The sequence below is a fragment of the Gymnoscopelus microlampas genome (genome assembly GCF_963454915.1).
Source record: "Gymnoscopelus microlampas genome assembly, chromosome: 3".
NCBI classification, from domain to species: domain Eukaryota; kingdom Metazoa; phylum Chordata; class Actinopteri; order Myctophiformes; family Myctophidae; genus Gymnoscopelus; species Gymnoscopelus microlampas.
In genome coordinates, this window is record NC_139940.1 from 30,915,823 (window position 1) to 30,923,322 (window position 7,500).

General features: G+C 42.4%; 1 long non-coding RNA gene across 1 annotated transcript in view; it reads left to right on the forward strand.

Moving 5' to 3' along the window:
• LOC311042125 overlaps positions 1 to 7,500 on the forward strand; it is a 172,919-nt gene that overhangs the window by 121,425 nt on the left and 43,994 nt on the right. The window contains exon 3 of the long non-coding RNA XR_014600460.1: positions 1,504 to 1,664. This is a non-coding gene — a long non-coding RNA (uncharacterized lncRNA). The remainder of the gene's footprint in view (positions 1 to 1,503; positions 1,665 to 7,500) is intronic.

The window sequence follows — 7,500 nt, forward strand, 5'->3', positions numbered from 1 at the left end:
GAAAAGAGAGAAATAAAGAGTAACCACAACAGAAGGCCAGACCCTGATAAAGCCCCTCTCTCCCATGATGGGGTGTGGCGTTGGAGATCTGCCACTGCTTCCTGCTGCACAGCCCATTCTAAACATCTCATATAACACCCTGTCACAAGCCAAATCACTGCTAACCACATCACTGTGTGTGTGTGTGTGTGTGTGTGTGTGTGTGTGTGTGTGTGTGTGTGTGTGTGTGTGTGTGTGTGTGTGACTCAGCTGCTCCCATATAAAGCTTACGATGGCTGAGCCTGTAAGAAAATGCCCCCTTGATTTCCTCTCTCTTCTTAATGCTCTCTCCTCTCCTCTCCTCTCCTCTCCTCTCCTCTCCTCTCCTCTCCTCCTTTCTCTCTCTTTCTCTCTCCCTCATATATACCCTTTCCCATTTTCATTCTCTCTTTTTCTTTCTCACGCTCTCTTGCGCTCCCTCCCTCCCTCTATCACCCTCTTTCTCTCATGACATTTATCCATAAACGTCAAACCCCATTCTTCTTTTTCCAAAATGTTACTTGCTTGTCGTCATTGATTTTCTGATCACACCACCCACCACCCAACAAGCACACGGGTCGGTCAGTTTGTCTCCCCTCCCTCCCAACAAGGAAATGTGTTGAACATAATGTGCATAACACATTCAAAACCTCACATTCATGAGGTTCACTCATGAATGTTTCATGGTGATCTTATACATGTACATTAGCGCCGGCTCAGCCTCCAGCGTGTGTACACAGCAAAAGGCGAGGTGTAGGAGTAGAACTCTTGACGGTTTGAAAAAAAAATGGGGCCTTTGGGTCTTTAACCCATTTAAACCGGGAAAGTATCTGTGTTCTTTTTTTTTATTTCTTTGGCTATTCAAAAATAGCAGATCTACAATACCACGGCACCGAGTGGTGGTACAAATCTTTGAGTACATATATTTTTTAAACAACATTTTTAACTCAACTCTTTGCTTCTGGGGGGTCCCTGGAACAACATATTTTGAGATGGAGTGGTCCGCGGCCAAATACATATCATTTTGGGGGTGCTTGACGTGAAAAAGGTTTTAGAACTACTGATATCTACAGTAGCAACATTTATAAAAAAAACTGTTTAGAAGACGTAGAATGAAGAATCTCCCAGAAGCAAAGATTTCAGTTACAAATGTTCGCTTTAAAAAATATAAAGATTTGCACACATTTTCACAATCTTTTAAAATCGTGAAAATGCGGTGATCTTGTATATCCATGAGCTTGTACTGTATATCTGCTATTTTTGAATAGCTAAAGAAATCCAAAAATGACACAGATTATTTCCCGGTCTAAATGGATTAACAGAACTCCCATCTGTTTCTCTTTCACTCCCTTTCCTTTTCACTTCAAATTCATAAAAATAACATCATACCAAATGGTTGTATTACAACCATATCAACACATCACCCGCATTCCCTCTGACACTGCCTCTCTCTTTTTCTCTCTCTCATTCCCTCCCACATTGTAGATGTGCTCCCGACGTGGACAATGAACCCATGCTTGGGGTAGAAGAGTAGCCCTGCCCGAGGACCATGAAGTCCCAAATGATTTTCCTTCTGATCCAAAGTGGATGAGCAGTTAAGACGCTTTGCTTTTTCCACGCGGGAGGAGACTCGGGGTCGAATCCAGGTAATTGCATTCTGTGAGAACAAGCCATCCGACCGCTAACCCCCCCTCTCCCTCCTCCAATTGTCCCACAAATGTTGACTCGTCCCACAGTTTGCACGTTGGAAAAGATCCCAGCGAAATAAATTGTAATCTTCTGCATTAGCGAGTGGTTGAAAATGAACTCTAAGAAAATACACAGTGAATACACCATGAGTCACGCCCGAGCCATTGAGGTAAGCCTCTCTCCTCTCGACTCTCTTTCTCTCGTCTGTTTGTCAGTCTGTCTCTCTTTTTACCCCCAAGGGTTGATGGCTGCCAAGAAACAATTAGTGAGTCTCTCCATGCTGGTTTGAAATGCCTATTTCAACATCAAGTTTGTGGTCCAGGCTCAGAACTGCACTTCTTCTAATGTTTAACTACCAGCCAGGCAGCCACCAATGTGTGTATGAGTCAGGTTCTGTCAGCCGTTTGTCCTGGTGTTAGACAGACATTGAAGGCCCATAAATGTTTTCTTCCTCACGGTTTCATGAACCTTTTTTTAGCCTTGAACCCCAGATTGCCTCACCCTGGGGGATCTGGGGAACCAGGCTCGTTAAAATGTGACTCTAAATGTTGGGGACTCATCGGAATAATGTCTGTGATCCATTTTGAACAGTTTGAGCCATTAAAACCGGGGCAAGCATCTGTGCCATTTTAGATTTGAGCTAAAAAGCATTATTTTATAGTTTGGCTATTCAAAAATAGCAGATATACGAGCTCATAGCTATTTTTTTAATCGTGACAATTTGTTCAAATCTTTGAATATATATATTTTTAAAGCACATTTTTAACTCAAATCTTTGCTTCTGGGGGCCCCTGGAACTTAATATTTTGAGATGGGGGTCGGCGGCCAAATACATACAGTATCATTCTGGGGGTCCTTGACATGATAAAGTCTGAGAACCACCGATGTAGCACGTTTTGCAGAAAACTGTTAGGATGTATTAGACATCTGTAGAATCAGCCTCAGGTCTTAATGGGTTAAAGGCAGCAGTGTGCGGACCAGATAACATCTCTGAGTAATTAGTACACTGATCCTATATGCTGTGTATTCATGCCCTCATATCATCTCATCGCATCCGGTGCTGCCTTCTAAGAATGGCAGTGTCAGTCAGAGTGGCTGACACTGACACAACCCAGTGTCTCTGACTGACACCGGACAGACCGTCTGTTGTGGACAGACCGTCTGTTGTGGACAGACCGTCTGTGTGTGGACAGACCGTCTGTTTGTGGACAGACCGTCTATGTGTGGACAGACCGTCTGTGGCTGGACAGACTGGTCCAACACAATATATCGTCGCTGCCGGCAAAAACCTCATTATCTCCTTTCAATGCTTTTTCGTCACTTCATGGCCTACTTCGTCATATAAAAGTATTGAAAATAGCCGATCTACAAGCTTATAGATCTGCTATTTCCACTATTTCTGAAAGATGTCATTCCATTTCCTGAAAAATTATGGTTTTGGAAATGAGGTATGAGGTTTCCAATCCCACAGCGACGATATTGTGAAAGCTACTGGCTGGATTGCCATGGAATTTGTTGCAGAGTATTGTTCAAGTCGCTCCGGTCCGAGTCAAGTCGAGTCCCAAGTCGTTTGGTCCCAAGTCCAAGTCGAGTCCCAAGTCATGTGGTCCCAAGTCCAAGTCGAGTCCCAAGTCAATCCAACCCTCAGGTCCGAGTCCCAAGTCGAGTCCCAAGTCTTTGGTCCCAAGTCCAAGTCGAGTCCCAAGTCAATCCACCCTCAGGTCCGAGTCCCAAGTCGAGTCCCAAGTCATTTGGTCCCAAGTCCAAGTCGAGTACCAAGTCTTTCTGTTGTGGGCAAGTCAAGCCGAGTCACAAGTCGAGTCACAAGGTTGTGTAAAGTCCCTCACTACTATTGTTCCCCAGCCCACCCACAAAGCACTCAGATTTATATCTTGAAGAGAGAAACCGTATCTTAAAGTCAAGAATTAAACCAGCATAAAGCTGTTCATTTATCCATTACAACATTACATGTCTGATCATTTAGTTAGAACTTGGGAAAGGCTAAATTACACTAAAGCAGTGTTTCTCAACCTTTTTGAGAACCTGGCATAGCCAAAAGATCCCAGGGCACACCTAGATACTGTATGTGTGTGTGTGTGTGTGTGTGTGTGTGTGTGTGTGTGTGTGTGTGTGTGTGTGTGTGTGTGTGTGTGTGTGTGTGTGTGTGTGTGTGTGTGTGTGTGTGTGTGTGTGTGTGTGTGTGTGTGTGTGTGTGTGTGTGTGTGTGTGTTTGCGTGCGCACGTGCGTGCTTGTATGGATGCATACGTGTTTGACATTTGCTAATCCCAGATGTGTATATATATATATATATATATATATATATATATATATATATATATATATATGCACGCACACACAGAGAGAGAGATTATTGGGCAGGTATAAAGAAACCTTAACCATTACAAATATATAAATCTTTGGCCTACAATAAACTTGGGTCAGTGCAATGAATGGATGAGTCTGAAAACCTTCCCAGAGTAAAACTTCTTTGGTAAGTATATTTATTTGGTACCCAATATACTTCTAATATCTGATAATAATATCTAATTATCTGATCCTGATAGCATTATTGCGGACGCCCACTGCAGACAAACACCAAAACTCTCGCCCCAAAACAGTCACCCCGGGGGAAATCCGGTGATATTCACCTGGTATTCCTAAACGTAACCTCATTAAACTAACCTAACCTTATTCCTAAACTTAACCTCAGTAAAACTAATAACATGGCTAACCGTAAACTTATTTCTAACCTTATCCTCAGTAAAACAACTACAGGAATACAAGAACCGCTGGTCCGCGAAAACGAATGGGGGCGATGGTGTTTTGGGGCGAGTTTTCCGGTTATGTATCTACGGCACCGTGGCTTGAAGATGCGTGTGGAAATAAATTACAGAAAATAAGAATATAAATTATAATAAATTATGAATAAATTCATGACTGATAACAAATGAAAATATAAACTTTACAGATCATATAAACATTACAATTATAAGAATTCAAGTAAAATTCAGAAAGTTCTGGCCAAATGAAATCTCAACTGCGCAGTTTATTATGCGCGATTGCGCATGGAAATAAATTACAGAAAATAAGGATATAAATTATAATAAATTATGAATAAATTCATGACTGATAACAAATGAAAATATAAACTTTACAGATCATATTAACATTACAATTATAAGAATTCAAGTAAAATTCAGAAAGTTCTGGCCAAATGAAATCTCAACTGCTGTGTTTATTATGGGGGGGAACTCCGATGACAAAACAAGTCGTCCGAGTCATCTTGTCTCGAGTCGAGTCGAGTCGGGAGTCATTGGCTAGCAAGTCGAGTCGAGTCTCAAGTCTCGTTGGTCTTTTACCTTCCAAGTCCGAGTCAAGTCGCAAGTTTTACATTCAAAGTCCGAGTCGAGTTGCAAGTTTTACATACAAAGTCCGAGTCGAGTCGCAAGTCGTCAAATATGCGACTCGAGTCAGACTCGAGTCGAGTCACTATGACTCGAGTCCAATACTCTGATTTGTTGTTCATCTTCCATGCTTCCCACAGGATGCTCTTTCATGCTCCTCCTGATTTTGTGGGACGTTCTTTCCTCTATTAGTGCCACCCTTTGGCCAAAATTCCCATTGCCCATATAATACCTGCCGAGTGCATTCGGGCTGCCTGGAGGATGAACCCTGGCCATTTGAGTGATTTGTCTTCTAGCACCACCCGCAGGCCGAAATGTCAGCTTTGCACACATATCTTATAATCTATTTGGTAGACTGCAGGATGAACTATACTGATTATGTTTAGGCCATTGTCCTCTAGCACCACCCTCTGAACACGTTTCCGGTTGGATGTAAGGCACCATAATGTGTAGGGGCTGCTAGCAGGGATCTGCCCTATTTAGACAATCTATGGCGTGGGGCGGTGTTTCCACATCAATATGATTAGTTAGACGGCACGTTATGTGGCATTAAGGTAGGTGTACAGCGTTTTGGGGCGTTACATTGATTAAACCCAATCAGATGTCTTCTCCCATTCCTGTTGCGAGAATGTGCGCGGTATTTAGATGAGGCATATTTTGATGTAAACAATTTTCTGCTGTGGTGAAGTGAAAGTGAGGGACCATCTAGTATTAGTAATGTGGGACACATCCGTGATCTTGACATATTATCAACTTAATAATCACTCGCTCATTCTCAGATATGTTCTTCTTTATTTAAGCCATCAATTAAAGCATGGTATCCTGTGCATACTTGTGTCGGCGCTCTATGGATATTAATGACTATTAACGTGTGTCCATAATGTCCATGGAGCAGAGACAGATGCTGGACCCAATGGGTTCACAGCATTTACAAGAGGTATTTGAAGATATTAATAGTAATTAATTGTAGACTACCAAATGAAATACATGTTTTATATCTATTTGTATAGATGATTCTCCCTCCCTTGCTCGTCTCATGCAAAGAAAACAAACACTTATCCAATGCAATATACAGTATTGATAATCTGGCCCAAATCCTTAATTATCTTTTGAACCTCAATGCAGTCTCTCAGACATGTCATTTACCATGTTGAACATGAGTGTTATTGTGTGAGAATGCGGATGGAATTGGTTGATGCTGCTGCTGATCAAAATTCACATATTTCTCCTGTAGCCTAATGTCTCCTCATATCCAAGAGACATCTGTGTTATCTTCACATAGCAACTTAATAATCATATATGCACACTCTCATTTAGGTTGTTTTTAAACCACTTAAACCACAGCATGATGGATGGCTGCGCGCTCTGTGTCACGAGCCCAGAGTTTGATGGTTACATGTTAATGCGTTGAGCGCTGTCTAAATAGTAAGGAAATATCTTTGCCATCACTGTGCCGGCTGATAAGACCAACTTGAAGCTGGTTTTAGCGCAAAGCTCAACCTCTGTGAGTAAGATAGGAGTGCGCCCTGATTGTACACACCTCATTTTAAGACCAATATGCCCATGGGTGCTAAATAGGTGCAAGATCACTTGTTATCTAAACAATGTGGGTGCCCGGTGTAAAAATGACACCTGCGAAGATAGCAATGATAATTGCGCTCTTTGCGATGCCCTCCGCTGGGCAGAGGATAGGGCCCTGGTCTTTAATTAACTATAAACTCTGCTGGGTCCAGGCTGATGTCTCTCCTGCTCCCTCTCAGTCTAGATTCACGCTGTTTTCATAGTGACCACTAATATGTATGAGTCAGAACCATCTAGCCTTTTCCCGTCTTCTTTGCTCTCTTTCTCTTTGTCAGGCATATCGTCGCTGTTGGGCAGAAAATGTCATTTTATCTTTTTATGTCTAGTTTTTATATATAATCCATAATAAGTGTGGTCTGTTATAGCGCCACCATGAGGCTGATTTGAAACATTTCTTCCTCGGCCTGGGGGGAATGTGCGTGAAAAAAATCACGTAAATCGCAAGCTGCGTTCATGATTTGAGGCATTTTGTTCAAAACTCACCTTCCTGCAAACTTTGGAAGCCAATGTTAGCCAATCAGGATGGAATATCAAAAATCGGACAGATTCATCTTGATGTGTGATGCGTGATGTTTGGACAAAATCTGTAGGAGTAAGTAAAAAATCCAGTTTTGCAAAAATCGGCCTCTTGGTGGTGCTATAACAAGCCGATCTGAAATATTCAGGGCAGAGGTTCTGCTCTGGCATCCAGGGAGTGTGTGTGTGCACAGTTTCACTTCGATCGGCCAACGTTTCCAGAGATTAGCTGTTCGCTGACGGACGGACGGACGGATGGACGGACAGGGTGCAAAACATAGTCTCGGCCAC